The sequence below is a fragment of the Rutidosis leptorrhynchoides genome, chromosome 6, assembly GCF_046630445.1.
Source record: "Rutidosis leptorrhynchoides isolate AG116_Rl617_1_P2 chromosome 6, CSIRO_AGI_Rlap_v1, whole genome shotgun sequence".
NCBI classification, from domain to species: Eukaryota; Viridiplantae; Streptophyta; class Magnoliopsida; order Asterales; family Asteraceae; genus Rutidosis; species Rutidosis leptorrhynchoides.
This window is the reverse complement of record NC_092338.1, coordinates 221,020,413-221,041,563: the sequence shown is the minus strand read 5'-3', so window position 1 is coordinate 221,041,563 and position 21,151 is coordinate 221,020,413.

The window sequence follows — 21,151 nt, the reverse complement described above, 5'->3', positions numbered from 1 at the left end:
AATTTTACATTCTACTTCATGCATGTTCATAGAATGCAAAATTATAGTGGGTTTAATAACCATCTCGAAGCATATTTCAACAACTTCGGCTCTAGATACCATTGTTGGGATTTAACAAGTTTCATAATACTTATAATCATTCAAGAAATAAGATTTGCGGAAGCGTATAAATTTCCATTTTAAAACTTGTAAATCTTTAACCATTTAAACTTAAATCCCAAATAGGATCAAGTTGTGAAAAATACTTACAAACTAAGAGTGAGTTTAGAGATTATACCTCCTCAAGCTAGTTGAGGGTTGTTTTCAAAGTTGCAAGATGATGATGAAGATGATGATGAATGCAAGCCTCAAAGTGATGAAACCTCAAGAGATTATACCCCAAACTTGACACCAACACCTTGTACAATGGTTAGGATTTTTTGACACTTGAAAATAAGCTTCCAAATAAGCTCAAGAACTCCCTCTTGGACAGTAGAAAAATCAGGCAGAATTCAGCAAAAGGAGCTTAATTTCACTTGCTATTTTTGTGTATTTTTATGTATCACTTGAGTCAAGCCTTGGTAAACTAGTTAGGCATGTTCCTTAGGAGTTGTGTCAACTTTAAAGTAACCAAAATAAGCATGGGGTGTCTCCTTGGAGTCCCAAAATCTGCACACTTATAATGTTTAATAATAATACTTGTAAGTTTATAAAAGTTTATAAACTTGTTATAAACTTATGTATTATTTTGTTACTTATATATTTTATAAAACCTTTTATAAAATGTAACACAATATAATTATTTAAACCCATAAACAATTATATATAAATTATCCAAATAATTTATCTCAAGTGATAATATTTTAGAAACCCGATTTTCTAAACTCTAAGTGTCGCGTATTTGTTTAATGATCTAATCGTTAAGATCAAATACGTATAAGGTGTCGGTAAGCTTGTTATTGGGTATGACCCGACTTGGATCAAAACATATTAGCCACGTTAATTTGATATGTCTCTCGGGCATATGAAAAACCTTCACATTTAGGTTGTGTATTGACTACAGAGAGTTGAATAAACTTACTATTAAAAACCGTTATCCACTGCCGAGAATTCATGACTTATTTGATCAACTACAAGGCTCGTCGGTTTATTCATAATTCGATTTACGTTCTGGATATCATCAAATGCGAGTAAAGGAGGATGATATTCCAAAAACTGCTTTTAGGACGCGTTATGGTCATTACGAGTTTATGGTTATGCCGTTTGGATTGACTAACACACCAGCTGTGTTCATGGACCTTATGAACCGAGTATGTGGGCCATATCTTAACAAGTTTGTCATTATTTTCGTCGATGACATACTTATTTACTCAAAGAATGATCAAGAGCACGAAGAACATTTGAGAAAAGTGCTAGACGTATTGAGGAAAGAAAAACTGTACGCTAAGTTTTTAAAGTGTGCATTTTGGTTGGAAGAAGTTCAATTCCTCAGTCACATAGTGAACAAAGAAGGTATCCAGGTGGACCCGGCAAAGATCGAAACCGTTGAAAAGTGGGAAACCCCAAAAACTCCGAAGCATATACGTCAATTTTTAGGATTGGCTGGTTACTACAGAAGATTCATCCAAGATTTCTCCAAAATAGCAAAACCCTTGATTGCATTAACGCATAAAGGGAAGAAATTTGAATGGAAGGATGAACGAGAGTAGGCGTTTCAGTTATTGAAGAAAAAGCTAACTACGGCACCTATATTGTCATTGCCTGAAGGGAATGATGATTTTGTGATTTATTGTGACGCATCAAAGCAAGGTCTCGGTTGTATATTAATGCAACGAACGAACGTGATTGCTTATGCGTCTAGACAATTGAAGATTCACGAGCAAAATTATACAACTCACGATTTGGAATTAGGTGCTGTTGTTTTTGCATTAAAGACATGGAGGAGTTATTTATATGGGGTCAAAAGTATTATATATACCGACCACAAAAGTCTCCAACATATATTTAATCAGAAGCAACTGAATATGAGACAACGCAGGTGGATTGAACTGTTGAATGATTATGATTTTGAGATTCGATACCACCCGGGGAAGGCAAATGTGGTAGCTAACGCTTTGAGTAGAAAGGACAGAGAACCTATACGGGTAAAAGCTATGAATATAATTATTCGTACTAACCTTACTACTCAAATAAAGGAGGCGCAACAGGGGGTTGTAAAAGAAGGAAAGTTGAAGAATGAGATACCCAAAGGATCAGAGAAACATCTTAATATTCGGGAAGACGGAACCCGATATAGGGCTAATAGAATTTGGGTACCAAGATTTGGAGATGTGAGAGAAATGGTACTTAAGGAAGCACATAAAACCAGATATTCAATACATCCCGGAGCGGGGAAGATGTATAAAGATCTCAAGAAACACTTTTGGTGGCCGGGTATAAAAGCCGATATTGCTAAATATGTAGGAGAATGTTTGACGTGTTCTAAGGTTAAAGCTGAACATCAGAAACCATCAGGTCTAATACAACAACCTGAAATCCCGGAATGGAAATGGGAAAACATTACCATAGATTTTATTACTAAATTGCCAAGGACTGCAAGTGGTTATGATACTATTTGGGTAATAGTTGATCGTCTCACCAAGTCAGAACACTTCCTGCCAATGACAAAATGGAGAAGTTGGCGCGATTGTATTTGAAGGAGGTTGTCTCCAGACATGGAATACCCGTCACTATTATCTCTGATACGGATGGTAGATTTGTTTCAAGGTTCTGGCAGACGTTGCAACAAGCATTGGGGACTCGTCTAGACATGAGTACTGCCAATCATCCACAAACTGATGGGCATAGCAAAAGGACAATACAAACGCTTGAAGACATGCTACGAGCATGTGTTATTGATTTCAGAAACAGTTGGGATCGACACCTACCGTTAGAAGAATTTTCCTACAACAACAGTTATCGTTCTAGTATTGAGATGGCGCCGTTTGAGGCACTTTATGGTAGAAAGTGCAGGTCTCTGATTTGTTGGAATGAAGTGTGGGATAGACAGATTACGGGTCCGGAGATAATACAAAAAACTATCGAGAAAATCATCCAAATTTAACAACGATTGAAAACCGCCCAGAGTCGACAAAAGAGCTACGCGGACAGTAAAAGAAAAGATATAGAGTTTGAAATTGGAGAAATGGTCATGCTTAAGGTTTCACCTTGGAAAGGCGTTGTTCGATTTGGTAAACGGGGAAACTAAATCCAAGGTACATTGGACCATTCAAGATTATAGATCGTGTTGGACCAGTAGCTTACCAACTGGAGCTACCTCAACAACTCGCGGCTGTACATAACACTTTCCACGTCTCGAATTTGAAGAAATGTTTTGCTAAAGAAGATCTCACTATTCCATTGGACGAAATCCAAATCAATGAAAAACTTCATTTCATTGAAGAACCCGTCGAAATAATGGATCGTGAGGTTAAGAGACTTAAGAAAAACAAGATACCGATTGTTAAGGTTCGATGGAATGCTCGTAGAGGACCTGAGTTCACCTAGGAGAGTGAAGATCAGATGAAGAAGAAATACCCGCATCTATTTCCAGAAGATTCGTCAACACCTTCAACAGCTTAAAATTTTGGGACAAAAATTATTTAACGGGTAGGTACTGTAGTGACCCGAACTTTTCCATGTTTATATATATTAATTGAGATTGATATTTACATGACTAAATATTTCCAACGTGTTAAGCAATCAAACTTGTTAAGACTTGATTAAATGAAATAAGTTTCATATAGACAATTGATCACCCAAGTTGACCGGCGATTCACGAACATTACAAAATTGTAAAAACTACATGTTGTGGTATATATAGACATATATATATGGTTGACATAAGATTATGATGAGTAATTATCTCACTAAATATATTAACAATGTGTGATATACATAAGAAATGAGATTACTAAGTTAAGAAACTCGAAATGATATATATAACGATTATCGTTATGATAACATCTACTAAATACATATGTATCATATTAAGATATTGATACACCATATTTAACATGATAAAATGATATTTAAATATATCATTAAGTGTATTAACAATGAACTACATATGTAAAAATAAGACTACTAACTTAATGATTTCGAAACGAAACATATATGTAACGATTATCATTGTAACGACATTTAACTGTATATATATCATACTAAGATATATTATATATCATAATATCATGATAATGTAACAATTTAACATCTCATTTGATATAATAAATAATGGGTTAACAACATTTAACAAGATCGTTAACCTAAAGGTTTCAAAACAACATTTACATGTAACGACTAACGATGACTTAACGACTAAGTTAAAATGTATATACATGTAGTGTTTTAATATGTATTCATACACTTTTGAAAGACTTCAATACACTTATCAAAATACTTCTACTTAACAAAAATGCTTACAATTACATCCTCGTTCAGTTTCATCAACAATTCTACTCGTATGCACCCGTATTCGTACTCGTACAATACACAGCTTTTAGATGTATGTACTATTGGTACATACACTTCAATGATCAGCTCTTAGCCTCCCATGTGAGTCACCTAACACATGTGGGAACCATATTTTGGCAACTAGCATGAAATATCTCATAAAATTACAAAAATATTAGTAATCATTCATGACTTATTTACATGAAAACAAAATTACATATCCTTTATATCTAATCCATATACCAACGACCAAAAACACCTACAAAAACTTTCATTCTTCATTTTTATTCATCTAATTGATCTCTCTCAAGTTCCATCTTCAAGTTCTAAGTGTTCTTCATAAATTCCATAAGTATAGTTTCATAAAAATCAAGAATACTACCAAGTTTGCAAGTTTACTTCCAAGCTTTCTAATCCATTCCAAGTAATCATCTATGATCAAGGAACCTTTGTTATTTATAGTAGGTTATCTTTCTAATTCAAGGTAATATTCATATTCAAACTTTGATTCAATTTCTACAACTATAACAATCTTATTTCGAGTGAAAATCTTACTTGAACTATTTTCGTGTCATGATTCTGCTTCAAGAACTTTCAAGCCATCCAAGGATCCTTTGAAGCTAGATCCATTTTTCTCATTTCCAGTAGTTTTATCCAAAAAACTTGAGGTAGTAATGATGTTCATAAAATCATTCGATTTATACATATAAAGCTATCTTATTCGAAGGTTTAAACTTGTAATCACTAGAACATAGTTTAGTTAATTCTAAACTTGTTCACAAACAAAAATTAATCCTTCTAACTTGACTTTTAAAATCAACTAAACACATGTTCTATATCTATATGATATGCTAACTTAATGATTTAAAACCTGGAAACACGATGAACACCATAAAATCGGATAAACGCCGTCGTAGTGAAACCGGGGGCTGTTTTGGTTTGGATAATTAAAAACTATGATAAACTTTGATATAAAAGTTGTTCTTCTGGGAAAATGATTTTTCTTATGAACATGAAACTATATCCAAAAATCATGGTTAAACTTAAAGTGAAAGTATGTTTTCCAAAAAATGGTCATCAAGATGTGGTTTTTTCGACAGAAATGACTACCTCTTTAGTAATTGACATGTAACTTAAATTTCCGACTATAAACCTATAATTTTTCTGTTTAGATTCGTAAATTAGAGTTCAATATGAAACCATAGCAATTTGATTCACTCAAAACGGATTTAAAATGAAGAAGTTATGGGTAAAACAAGATTGGATATTTTTTGATTATTTTAGCTACGGGAAATGTTTAACAAATCTATACAAATCATATCCTAGCTAACTTATATTGTATTATACATGTATTCTAATATATTATGTAATCTTGGGGTACCATAGACACGTATGCAAATGTTTTGACATATCATATCGACCCATGTATATATATTATTTGGAACAACCATATACACTCTATATGCAGTAATGTTGGAGTTAGCTATACAGGGTTAAGGTTGATTCCAAAAATATATATACTTTGAGTTGTGATCTAGCCTAAGACGTGTATACACTGGGTCGTGGATTGATTCAAGATATTATATATCGATTTAATTCTGTACATCTAACTGTGGACAACTAGTTGTAGGTTATTAACGAGGACAGCTGACTTAATACACTCAAATCTTTAAAACATAATAAAAATGATTGTAATTATATTTTGATCATACTTTGATATATATGTACATATTTGTATAGGTTCATGAATCGATCCGTGGCCAAGTCTTATTTTCGAGGAAGGAAATATCTGTGAAAGTGAGTTATAGTCCCACTTTTAAAATCTAATATTTTTGGGATGAGAATACATGCAGGTTTTATAAATGATTTACAAAATAGACACAAGTACGTGAAACTACATTCTATGGTTGAATTATTGAAATCGAATATGCCCCTTTTTATTAAGTCTGGTAATCTAAGAATTAGGGAACAGACACCGTAATTGACGCGAATCCTAAAGATAGATCTATTGGGCCTAAAAAACCCCATCCAAAGTACCGGATGCTTTAGTACTTCAAAATTTATATCATATCCGAAGGGTGTCCCGGAATGATGGAGATATTCTTATATATGCATCTTGTTAATGTCGGTTACCAGGTGTTCACCATATGAATGATTTTTATCTCTATGTATAGGATGTGTATTGAAATATGAAATCTTGTGGTCTATTATTACGATTTGATATATATAGGTTAAACCTATAACTCACCAACATATTTGTTGACGTTTAAAGCATGTTTATTCTCAGGTGAATACTAAGAGCTTCCGCTGTTGCATACTAAAATAAGGACAAGATTTAGAGTCCATGTTTGTATGATATTGTGTAAAAACTGCATTCAAGAAACATATGTCGATGTAATATATTTCTATTGTAAACCATTATGTAATGGTCATGTGTAAACAGTATATTTTAGATTATCATTATTTGATAATCTACGTAATACTTTTAAAACCTTTATTGATAAAATAAAGGTTATGGTTGCTTTAAAAATGAATGCAGTCTTTGAAAAACGTCTCATATAGAGGTCAAAACCTCGCAACAAAATTAATTAATATGGAACGTTTATAATCAATATGAACGGGACATTTCCGTTGGTATCCGAGCGTTGGTCTTAGAGAACCAGAAAATTTGCATTAGTGTGTCTTATCGAGTTTGTTAGGATGCATTAGTGAGTCTGGACTTCGACCGTGTTTTCTTTAAAAATGATTGCTTAACATTTTTGTTGGAAACTATATATTACTAACATGTAAATATTATGTGATATATTAATCTCTTAACATGTTTGATATTGTGTGATAAATGTCTACCTCTAGCACAAATCCCATTGACCAAGGATGGGAAGTCGTCTTAGTAAAACCAGAATGCATGACTTGTTTCTGGACTTATGAATTACGTGTCTTTATTTCCTTTGCTGAACAACTTGCTTATTAACTAGATTTATCTTCAAAACTGTCATGTATCATAGTGTATTATATTTCATGTTATATGTAATATAGCGAAGTTGTAAGTTTGAAGAATATTTGTATGTGATATATTATTATAATCAGTTTTTCATATGGAATTGTAGTAGTTGAATTGTATATTAGCTACTAAGTATGAACTTAACGGGTAGGTAGTACCCGAATTTAAACTTATAAATCGCTAATATGAAGAAAAAGCTTTTATAAATGAGTTCATATTATGCTACGAGATACTATTGACTACTCTTAATATTCTATATGATTAACTTATTTCATTTGACTATTTTGAAGTAAATGGCACCAACTACTCGACATACCTTGAATATGAGCGAAGAGGAATTTCGTGCCTTTCTTGATTCAAATATAGCCGCAGTACAGGCCGCGCTACATACTAACAATAACTCTGAATCTAGCAATACAGCTAACGGCGCAAGAAATCGTGTAGGATGCTCCTACAAGGAATTCACTGCCTGCAAACCTTCAGAATTTGATGGGACCGAAGGACCAATCGGATTGAAACGGTGAACCGAGAAAGTTGAATCGGTGTTTGCCATAAGTAAGTGTGCTGAAGGAGACAAAGTGAAGTAAGCTACGCATACCTTCACAGGTATTGCGTTAACATGGTGGAATACCTATCTAGAGCAAGTGGGACAAGATGCTGCTTGCGCGCTACCGTGTGTAACATCCCGCGTTTTTCCGTTAAATTTATTTTTAACACCGTCTTTTTCTTTTAAATAATACCTTTCGTTATTTAAATTCGTAGTTTCCGTTGACTAACGTTCATAATAATTCCGTCATTTAATTATAACATCTCTCGTTAACTTGCGTTTTAAAAATAGTCGTTTGGTTATTTCCCGCACCCGACAACAAACTTGAGGGACTAATCTCGCCACTCGGGTAAACTTGGCTAACTAGTGACTCCTCACCACCACACACTTCATTTCACCATCTTCTTCCTCTTTTTCTTTCTTCCTTTTCTCTCAAGAACACAAACACAAATTCATCATCTAATTTTGATCTTGGAAGCTCACAACGAATCCGACTACATATTCTTGATCCTCTCATCATCCTTTTCGATTTGATGCTAACCACTTCGATTTTGGGTAACATTTCTAAAACTCTAGATTTCTCAAATTCGTGTTTTTGACTTGATATGTTGTTAGTTAGTGTCTATGGCTCGTGTATAACATGAATATATGATTTGTATGCTCGATCTTGATGTTTAGGTGTAACTAGCTTGATAATGAAAAGTGTATGCTTAATCTTTGATTTTGGATGATGAAATGTGTTTAGATGTTAATGTTTATGTGTTCAAAGTGTTAGTTACTTCAATAGCTTCGTTTTGGTGTGTTGATTGACATGAAAACCTTACATTAACATGATTAGTGATTTTGAGGTTTGGTTAGGGTTTGACAACTCTTAAAAACGAACTTTTGATGCGTTGAATGCTTGTTAATGTTATTGATAAGTGTTTAGTTGTATTACACATTTCATTACCTTCAAAACGGCATATCATACATGTAAATTGGTTACCCGAATCATGAAATGCATATTTGGAACTTGAACCTTGATTATGGACGTTTAAATGCGGTTTTGGGATGTGTAAGTGTTGAATTGCTTGATGAAATGTGTCTAGGTGTTTTCCTCGTCAAATTACCTTTCCGGTGATATAAAATACATGTTCTAATTGTTTGCGGTTTGTAATTTGGGTTGGTTTGATTGTTGGTTCGTGCACTTAGAGTTGCAACAAACAGGGTCTGGAAACAAACCAGGACGCCGTCCAGAAAAGCAGGACGCCGTCCCAAACTTAAAAGAGGGACGCCGTCTAGCTCTCTGGGACGCCGTCCCAAACTTAAAAGAGGGACGCCGTCTAGCTCTAAGGGACGCCGTCCCAACCTTAAAAGAGGGACGCCGTCTAGCTTCTCAGGACGCCGTCCCATTGTGCTAAAACTGGCTGTTCACTTGGTCATTTGACATGAAAATGTTTGCTATGCTACGGACCTCCGATTAACATGAAACTTGGCCAACATACTCATATATGATTATATAACTTAGAAAAATTGTCGGATACCCGACCCGACCCCGTTGACTTTGACTTTGACCAAGTTTGACTTTTAATCAAACTTAACCAAATGGTTGTGCAATCGTTCTAACATGCTTTTATACTTGTATCTTGCATGAAACATGACAACTTGATTCACATGCTACATTATTGAGTCATAACGAGCCATAGGACTAATTGAACATCTTTGACCTATCGTGTTTACCGTTATTGATACAAACCTATTGTTTAGGTCAAGACTAGCTTTGTCTTTGCACGCGTTTACTTGTTGAAGTACTTTATTAACTCTCGCGCTCAAGGTGAGATCATAGTCCCACCTTTTCAACAACTTTTATACTTTTAAATCGTGGGCTGAGAAAACATCTACTTTGTTACATCTTGTACTACTTACTTTTATGTTTTGAACACAAGTGTGAAAACAAACATTCCACGTGCGAGTTAGAACAAAAATGCCTCAATTCGATTATCATTAGTTACACTTGCAGGGTGTAAGCGAGAACTTATATTGTGTGGCCATACGGGTTTAACAAACCCTCATTCGGACGGTTCGCTACCGTTATGCGGATGAAATATATTTTTGTGTTTTAGTGCGGGTTCTAGCACTGTGTGATGGGGTAACGTTGGTTAAGTTTTGATAATTGAGTGCTCGCGTATAACAACACTTTTGGAATGCAAATGATTTGGATAATCTACGTTATGGATATACAAAATCTTGTGGTTCAAAGACAACGTTTAATACTTACTAAACCTATGATTTCACCAACGTTTTCGTTGACAGATTCTTCTATGTTTTTCTCAGGTCTTGCACGATATGTGATACATGCTTCCGCTCACTATTTGATACTTGCATCCGATGTCGAGTATACATGCATTTCATGGAGCGTCTTTTGACTTTACTTTAAACCGTGTCGCCTAGATTTCAATCGTACTTATAACGTTGTAACTTAACTTTTGGTTGAACAATTCTTGTAAACTTTGAAACAATCTTTATTTTGAAATGAAGGCGACATATTTTGGTCAAACGTTATCTTAAAGACTTATAATCAGGTAATGGGACCCACGTAGCCGACGCCGTCACTTGACGATTTGTCGGGGTCGCTACAGTTGGTATCAGAGCTGGTTTAACCTTAGCCGTAAAGGTAGTCACGCGCGCCGGCTGTCAGGCCGGGCACTCATACGGACTATGCTTTTTGGCGGGTTAATCGTAGAGGGGGTTCTCACAGTGTTACCTGTGACGAAGCATTGGCTCTTACCCCTTGCGATCCCTTGGAATTTGAGGGTTGGCAGTTTGGCAGAAATGCGGGCCGTAAAATCAGTGTCTGAGGTACACTCAGTGGTCACCAAGCGGTTAGCTGGAAAGGCACTGGGTGGGTTTCTACCCCATCTGTCGCTATAGTTGGTATCAGAGCCTTGGTTGTAGGGATTTAGAGTTCATTTGTGTCCACCCCGAGTCATAGGGTACATAGGTGAATCTAGACTACAACCGGCATATAGACTGAAGTAGGGATTACTTGACTAATTGTGCATTTATACTCGAACTCTTATATCATATCTAACTCGTATTCGATCTTAATCTTAAGTTGATAAATTTTGTTGATGCGCCACTTTGACTTTATGAAGTAATGTTAAATGCACATGAGAATCAGGGTAATATAATTTCCGGGATTATATTACGGTGATTCACATGGACGTTCCGACATTATGACATAAAGAATTTAAGGCGAGTCAAGGAAAATTTTCTCTACATCATCCTTCCCTATCATGATTAGTATTATTGAGAATACTAATCAACGATATTCTTGTGTCTTGAAGGAACAATGCTTCCCCGTCGCGGACCACGTAATGAAACTTCCGAACAAGCTTTTCAACGCATGATAGCCACCGCCATAGGTGCGGCTATGGCTAGTATCTCCTCCGACATCAATAACAACCACAACCACAACAACCATGGAGCCGGTAATTCAAACGAGGGTTGCTCCTACAAAACTTTCATGGGGTGCAAACCTCACACCTTCGATGGGACCGGAGGACCGGTTGTGCTCACTCGATGGTTTGAGCAAACAGAAGCCGTTTTTAGCATAAGCGGTTGTCGGGACCAAGACAAAGTCAAATATTCCACCCACACTTTCGCCGGTATCGCCCTCACATGGTGGAATACGTATGTGCTGTCGGTGGGTATCGATGAAGCTCACACTCTCTCATGGGCCGACTTAAAGAAAAAGATGATCACCGAATACTTCCCGCGCGAAGAGACCCGTAAGCTCGAACACGAACTAAGAACTTTAAAAGCGGTCGGGAATGACCTAAAGGCATATAATCAACGATTTTCTGAGCTATCCTTGATGTGCCCAAACCTCGTGACCCCCGAACCTCTAAGGGTTGAACTTTACATGGATGGTCTTCCCAAGAGCATCAAACAAGGAGTAATGTCATCCAAACCCGCTAACCACCAAGAGGCTTTGAATATGGCCCGCCAATTGATTGAAACAGTGGACGAGATTGAAGTGCAGGCACCTAGAGCCGAGGATGAGTCGGGTGACAACAAAAGAAAATGGGAAACCCCCCAATCGAGTAACTACAACAACAACTTTTCCAAGGAACCTCTCACCCCCGTCGGCAAGAAAAGTTATGCCGGGACACGACCTTTTTGCAACAAATGCCACAAGCATCATTTTGGTGAATGTGGCAAGCTAATTTGCCATCGGTGCCAAGGTAGTGGTCATATTGCCAAGTATTGTGGAAGTACTGCTCCCGTCACTCAAAAGGGGCCCGGCGCACCAAAGCCGAGTATTTGCTACAAATGTGGCCAATCGGGTCATTTTAGGAATGAATGCCCAAAGAATAAAGCAAAAACCAACGCGCGCCGTTGAACTTACAACATCGACACCTAGGATGCCCGAGACGATGATGGACTAGTCACGGGTACGTTTCTTCACAACAAACCGTATATTTCATACTTATTCGATTCGAGTACCGTTAGACGTTTTATAACCAAGGATTTGACTCGTGCTCTTTATATTCCACCTCTTTTCCCCTAGACACTATTTAGGCGATTTAAGGGACCAACGAAAAAAAAAAAAAAAAAAAAAAAAAAAAATTTGTGTGCCTATAAATATTTTCGGAGGATATACGTTAAGAAATTGAACTCGACACCAATAGAACTAAGGAACTCAAAACCTATTCATTAAGGAGAAATTGTTGCCCTACATTTATGTATAGATTATTGTGAACTAAGAAATTTTCGGTTGGAAACCGATACCCTCTCCCTCGCATCCATGACCTCATGATTTTTGCACGAATCCCGTATGTTCCAAATCGACCTCCGTTCCGGTTATCACCAATTGGGGGTTAAGTGAGACGATGTCTCCTAAGCCATTTCCGAACTCACAACGTTAGTTGTAAATCTCTCTTAGTACCGTTTGATTTATTTAGGGCTCGCCCGTATCCTTAAACCTCTTGAACCGCGTATGCAAATTCATATAGACTAATCTGTATTCATAGATGACATCTTAACTTATTCAAGAAAAGAAGGAAAACGAACAACACCACCATCTTAAGCTCGAACATTTGAGAAAAGAGCAACTTTATACCAAATTCTCCGAGTGAGAATTTCTGTTAAACGAAGTCAAATTTTTCTAGACCATGATGTTGATGGTCAAGGCATTACAATCAATCTCGAAATCAAGCCACACGTAATCATTAAACTCTCTCGACTCAGACTTGTATTCGTAAAATCTTAGATCTCGTCTATTTTTACCGAAGATTCATTTCTGACTTTTCTCGTGTTACACGACTTTTAAACTCGTTAACTCACTAAGGAAAACTCTAAACCTCTCCGTGTTCGAACCTTGAGCGTGATTCTTCACACCAACATTTCTAGTTAAAATCGTATAGCAACAGATGGAACTCAAACATGGAAATATTTCTACTTGAACGCCGAAAGGCATACTCTCTCGACTCAAAAATCAACATAACTAAAATTCATTATTTTACACGAAGAATTCGAATACTAAATTGTGGATCCGATCAAACTTCTCATCATCACGTACCACACTACATACCTCTGTTATTTCACCGTCACCGTCTGATATTACTGGAATTTAAGATAACACACAATCCAACGATACTTCACTCTTCTTTGACTTAACGCCCTTGTGTTTCTGATAATCGGTCAACTATTATTCAACCCCGAACTATACAACTATGTGTACTACCTCGTTTCTCTTTCAGACTTCAACTTTTGACAACTAGAGGCACGTTATGGCAACCTCGAGATGCAAGCTCATCCTATTCTAAGTCCTCATTTCACTACTATCTCTACCGTTCGCATTTCCGTTTAAAGAAACTCCTTGTAACATTTCTCCATGGATGGAGAAATTCATCATATTACATTAGTATTCGCCACGAGGGTGAATAGTCCTAACGAACATTTTTCGAACCCTAACTAACTTGTTCAAACGTATCTTAAGAGATTCTATTCCAACACGGCGTATCTTTGTCAATTATTCCGTATCGAAATACTCGTTTCACTTCTAGTTTTACAAGAAACCTTGGAGACCCGTTTAGACATGAGTACCGCGTACCACCCACAAACCGACGAACCGAGCAAACGAACGATTTACGTCTTGGAAAGACATGTCACAAACTCGTAATGTCACTTTTAGTAGATCACTCTTACAACAGTAGTTACCACTCGTGTGTTCACGCGCACTTTCCGAAACCCTATATGACCGCTAATGTCATACCCCTGTTCATTTAACCAAAGCATCAACCACCGAAATCTGAACTCCATCAAGAAACAACAATTGAAATCATTCAAATCCGAGGAGGGCTCGAGACGATCCGTAGTCGCCAGAAGAGTTATACTAAACTTAGATGAAAACCTCACAAATCCCAGTGTGTAACCGCGTAATATTGAGAAACCGCACCTTGGAAAGGTGTAATCCATTTTGGGAAATCGAGAAAGGTTATATCCGCAATATTGAACCTTTTGAAACCTTGGGGCGTATTAGAGCCGCTTCATACCATTTAGAACGACCGACTCAATTAAGTTTCCGTTTACCCTACATTTCGTGTAACAAACTTAGAAACGTGTCCTGCGGAACAGGAACGTGCAATCCTGCTGGATACATCAACTATCGATGACAAACTTCTCTTCATAGGAAAACCAGTTGAAACTGGGGATCGTAAAAAAAAACCGAACCTTAATGCAACGTAAAACCCTGACTATCCAAATTCATGAGAACCCTCAAGAACGTACTTTCACTTATTCATAGCATTGACAACGTAAAGTCTCGAGTAAGAGATATCGACTACTACTTCCAACTAAATTTCGGGACGAAATTTCTTTTGAGTTGTGGATAATGTAACATCCCGCGTTTTTCCGTTAAATTTATTTTTAACACCGTCTTTTTCTTTTAAATAATACCTTTCGTTATTTAAATTCGTAGTTTCCGTTGACTAACGTTCATAATAATTCCGTCATTTAATTATAACATCTCTCGTTAACTTGCGTTTTAAAAATAGTCGTTTGGTTATTTCCCGCACCCGACAACAAACTTGAGGGACTAATCTCGCCACTCGGGTAAACTTGGCTAACTAGTGACTCCTCACCACCACACACTTCATTTCACCATCTTCTTCCTCTTTTTCTTTCTTCCTTTTCTCTCAAGAACACAAACACAAATTCATCATCTAATTTTGATCTTGGAAGCTCACAACGAATCCGACTACATATTCTTGATCCTCTCATCATCCTTTTCGATTTGATGCTAACCACTTCGATTTTGGGTAACATTTCTAAAACTCTAGATTTCTCAAATTCGTGTTTTTGACTTGATATGTTGTTAGTTAGTGTCTATGGCTCGTGTATAACATGAATATATGATTTGTATGCTCGATCTTGATGTTTAGGTGTAACTAGCTTGATAATGAAAAGTGTATGCTTAATCTTTGATTTTGGATGATGAAATGTGTTTAGATGTTAATGTTTATGTGTTCAAAGTGTTAGTTACTTCAATAGCTTCGTTTTGGTGTGTTGATTGACATGAAAACCTTACATTAACATGATTAGTGATTTTGAGGTTTGGTTAGGGTTTGACAACTCTTAAAAACGAACTTTTGATGCGTTGAATGCTTGTTAATGTTATTGATAAGTGTTTAGTTGTATTACACATTTCATTACCTTCAAAACGGCATATCATACATGTAAATTGGTTACCCGAATCATGAAATGCATATTTGGAACTTGAACCTTGATTATGGACGTTTAAATGCGGTTTTGGGATGTGTAAGTGTTGAATTTCTTGATGAAATGTGTCTAGGTGTTTTCCTCGTCAAATTACCTTTCCGGTGATATAAAATACATGTTCTAATTGTTTGCGGTTTGTAATTTGGGTTGGTTTGATTGTTGGTTCGTGCACTTAGAGTTGCAACAAACAGGGTCTGGAAACAAACCAGGACGCCGTCCAGAAAAGCAGGACGCCGTCCCAAACTTAAAAGAGGGACGCCGTCTAGCTCTCTGGGACGTCGTCCCAAACTTAAAAGAGGGACGCCGTCTAGCTCTAAGGGACGCCGTCCCAACCTTAAAAGAGGGACGCCGTCTAGCTTCTCAGGACGCCGTCCCATTGTGCTAAAACTGGCTGTTCACTTGGTCATTTGACATGAAAATGTTTGCTATGCTACGGACCTCCGATTAACATGAAACTTGGCCAACATACTCATATATGATTATATAACTTAGAAAAATTGTCGGATACCCGACCCGACCCCGTTGACTTTGACTTTGACCAAGTTTGACTTTTAATCAAACTTAACCAAATGGTTGTGCAATCGTTCTAACATGCTTTTATACTTGTATCTTGCATGAAACATGACAACTTGATTCACATGCTACATTATTGAGTCATAACGAGCCATAGGACTAATTGAACATCTTTGACCTATCGTGTTTACCGTTATTGATACAAACCTATTGTTTAGGTCAAGACTAGCTTTGTCTTTGCACGCGTTTACTTGTTGAAGTACTTTATTAACTCTCGCGCTCAAGGTGAGATCATAGTCCCACCTTTTCAACAACTTTTATACTTTTAAATCGTGGGCTGAGAAAACATCTACTTTGTTACATCTTGTACTACTTACTTTTATGTTTTGAACACAAGTGTGAAAACAAACATTCCACGTGCGAGTTAGAACAAAAATGCCTCAATTCGATTATCATTAGTTACACTTGCAGGGTGTAAGCGAGAACTTATATTGTGTGGCCATACGGGTTTAACAAACCCTCATTCGGACGGTTCGCTACCGTTATGCGGATGAAATATATTTTTGTGTTTTAGTGCGGGTTCTAGCACTGTGTGATGGGGTAACGTTGGTTAAGTTTTGATAATTGAGTGCTCGCGTATAACAACACTTTTGGAATGCAAATGATTTGGATAATCTACGTTATGGATATACAAAATCTTGTGGTTCAAAGACAACGTTTAATACTTACTAAACCTATGATTTCACCAACGTTTTCGTTGACAGATTCTTCTATGTTTTTCTCAGGTCTTGCACGATATGTGATACATGCTTCCGCTCACTATTTGATACTTGCATCCGATGTCGAGTATACATGCATTTCATGGAGCGTCTTTTGACTTTACTTTAAACCGTGTCGCCTAGATTTCAATCGTACTTATAACGTTGTAACTTAACTTTTGGTTGAACAATTCTTGTAAACTTTGAAACAATCTTTATTTTGAAATGAAGGCGACATATTTTGGTCAAACGTTATCTTAAAGACTTATAATCAGGTAATGGGACCCACGTAGCCGACGCCGTCACTTGACGATTTGTCGGGGTCGCTACACCGTGATCAGCATTCAAGCACTTGATGAACGAGAAGTACCGTCCCAGAACCGAGGTCAATAAGCTCAAGGCAGAACTTAGAGGGTTACGAACACAAGGATTTGATATTACTTCGTACGAAAGACGATTCACAGAATTATGCCTATTGTGTCCGAGAGCGTTCGAAGATGAGGAAGAGAAGATCAACGCGTTTGTGAAAGGGTTATCGGAGAGAATCCAAGAAGATATAAGTTCACACGAGCCTGCCTCCATACAAAAGGCATGTAGAATGGCTCACAAACTAGTGAACCAGATTGAGGGAAGAATTAAAGAACAGGCGGCAGAAGAGGCCAACGTGAAGTTAGTCAAAAGAAAGTGGGAAGAAAACGGTGATAAGAGTCACCAAAACAACAACAACTATCCCAACAATCGCAACATCAATCGCAACTACAACAAACGGCACAACAACAACAACAACTACAACAATCATCCCAACAACAATAACAACCACAACAACAACAACAACAACAACAACAATCAGAAGCAGCTATGCCAAAGGTGTAAAAAGTATCACTCGGGGTTCTGCACCAAATTTTGCAACAAGTTTAAAAGAAACGTTCATAGCGCGGTGAAGTGTGAGGTCTACGGACCAGGGGTTAACAGAACAAAAGGAACAAATGGTGTCGGAATGAGTAATGGCGGAGCAAGTAGTGTCGGAGCAAGTTATGCCAATGTAGTTTGTTATAAATGTGGAAAACCGGGCCACATTATTAGAAATTGCCCGAACCAGGAGAACACGAATGGACAAGGCCGCAAAAGAGTTTTCAATATTAATGCGGCAGAGGCACGGGAAGACTCGGAGCTTGTTACGGGTACGTTTCTTATTGATAATAAATCTGCTTACTTTTTTTTTTGATTCGGGTGCGGATAGAAGCTATATGAGTAGAGATTTTTGTGCTAAATTAAGTTGTCCATTGACGCCGCTGGATAGTAAATTTTTACTCAAATTAGCAAACGGTAAATTAATTTCAACAGATTATATATGCCGGAATCGAGAAATTAAACTGGGTAGCGAAATATTTAAGATTGATTTGATACCAGTAGAGTTAGGGAGTTTTGATGTAATAGTTGGCATGGACTGGCTGAAGGAGATGAAAGCAGAGATCGTATGTTACAAAAATGCAATTCGCATTGTACGAGAAGGAGAACCCTTAATGGTGTACGGAGAAAAGGGCAACACGAAGCTACATCTTATTAGTAATTTTAAGGTACAAAAACTAATAAGAAAAGGTTACTATGCTGTTCTAGCACACGTCGAGAAAGTACAAACTGAAGAAAAGAGCATCAATGATGTTCCCGTCGCAAAAGAATTTCCCGATGTATTTCTGAAAGAATTACCGGGACTACCTCCACATCGATCTGTTGAATTTCAAATAGATCTTATACCAGGAGCTACACCAATAGCTCGGGCTCCTTACAGACTCGCACCCAGCGAGATGAAAGAACTGCAAAGCCAACTGCAAGAACTATTAGAACGTGGTTTCATTCGACCAAGCACATCACCATGGGGAGCTCCTGTTTTGTTTGTCAAGAAGAAGGATGGTACATTTTGTTGGGATTTAACAAGTTTCATAATACTTATAATCATTCAAGAAATAAGATTTGCGGAAGCGTATAAATTTCCATTTTAAAACTTGTAAATCTTTAACCATTTAAAGTTAAATCCCAAATAGGATCAAGTTGTGAAACATACTTACAAACTAAGAGTGAGTTTAGAGATTATACCTCCTCAAGCTAGTTGAGGATTGTTTTCAAAGTTGCAAGATGATGATGAAGATGATGATGAATGCAAGCCTCAAAGTGATGAAACCTCAAGAGATTATACCCCAAACTTGACACCAACACCTTGTACAATGGTTAGGATTTTTTGACACTTGAAAATAAGCTTCCAAATAAGCTCAAGAACTCCCTCTTGGACAGCAAAAAAATCAGCCAGAATTCAGCAAAAGGAGCTTAATTTCACTTGCTATTTTTTGTGTATTTTTATGTATCACTTGAGTCAAGCCTTGGTAAACTAGTTAGGCATGTTCCTTAGGAGTTGTGTCAACTTTAAAGTAACCAAAATAAGCATGGGGTGTCTCCTTGGAGTCCCAAAATCTGCACACTTATAATGTTTAATAATAATACTTGTAAGTTTATAAAAGTTTATAAACTTGTTATAAACTTATGTATTATTTTTTTACTTATATATTTTATAAAACCTTTTATAAAATGTAACACAATATAATTATTTAAACCCATAAACAATTATATATAAACTATCCAAATAATTTATCTCAAGTGATAATATTTTAGAAACCCGATTTTCTAAAATCTAAGTGTCGCGTATTTGTTTAATGATCTAATCGTTAAGATCAAATACGTATAAGGTGTCGGTAAGCTTGTTATTGGGTATGACCCGACTTGGATCAAAACATATTAGCCACGTTAATTTGATATGTCTCTCGGGCATACAAAAAACCTTCAATCTCCCACTTTCACGAGAAACATAAGAAATTAATGCAAGTGACGGATACCACCTAACGACCGTCCATCACCCCCAATATGTTATGACTTAGTGCCATTCACTAACATCATCCCTTTCGAGTTCCCATCTCGAATATGATTAGGTTAATCTTTTCATTATATCCTTTCATCCTAGATGTCATGTTAAATCCAAGAGACATAGAGTGATCACTCTCTTCTAGATTTAACTTTATCAGGCCTTAGACATCTGACTCTCAATGAATAAGAGGGACAAATTCCATCTTGACTACATATGTCCTAGATATACACTATGCATTATACCTGAGCTCTTCCTTATGAACTACCATATTTCAGAATAGCGAAGGAAAGAATCAAGGCACAATACTTAGTGAATATCTGAACCCAATATGTATCTCAGGTCAGAGGATACGATGATATTCGCCTTTTCTCAAGATTACATGTGATCAACCACAAAGGCTCCATTTAGTGAATCTTGAGGGCGGGTCTTCCACTATTTGTATCCCACAAATATCTATGAACCTTGGTTGCAACCTTTCCCCACATTCATCCCGTGAATGTATACCAATCCAAGTTCACAATAGTCTAAACCTCACACTTGTTCCCACAAATGTGATCGACTACGGAATTTAGAACAATTACTTATTCATGGATAAAATATACAAAATAGGAACATAACTCAAAATAAATCAATACCATAATTATATTAATGATTTGAACAATTTCGTTCCGTTACAATACTTAAAACAGATCATGACCAATCACTAGAATATCGAAGCCCTAATGCACTAACATGCCCTTGATGTTTTGCACCATGTAAGAGTTTCGTGAGTGGATCCGCTATATTAAGATCTGTGTGAACTTTGCGAATACATATCTTTCCCTTTTCAACTTCATCCCTTATGTAGTTGAATCTCCGCTCAATGTGACGGGTCTTTTGGTGAGCACGAGGTTCCTTGATTTGAGCAATCGCACCCTCTTTGTCACAAAAGATCTCAAGAGGGTCCTGAATGGAAGGGACTACTCCTAAGTCGTCGATGAATTTCTTCATCCATGCAGCTTCCTGCGCTGCCAATGAGGCGGCAATGTACTCCGACTCTGTAATGGATAATGCAACAACATCCTGTTTTGAACTCTTCCAAGAGACCGCGCCTCCATTTAACGTGAAGACATAACCGGATTGTGATCGAGAATCATCTCGATCAGTTTGGAAACTCGTGTCTACGTAACCTTTTACAGCGAGTT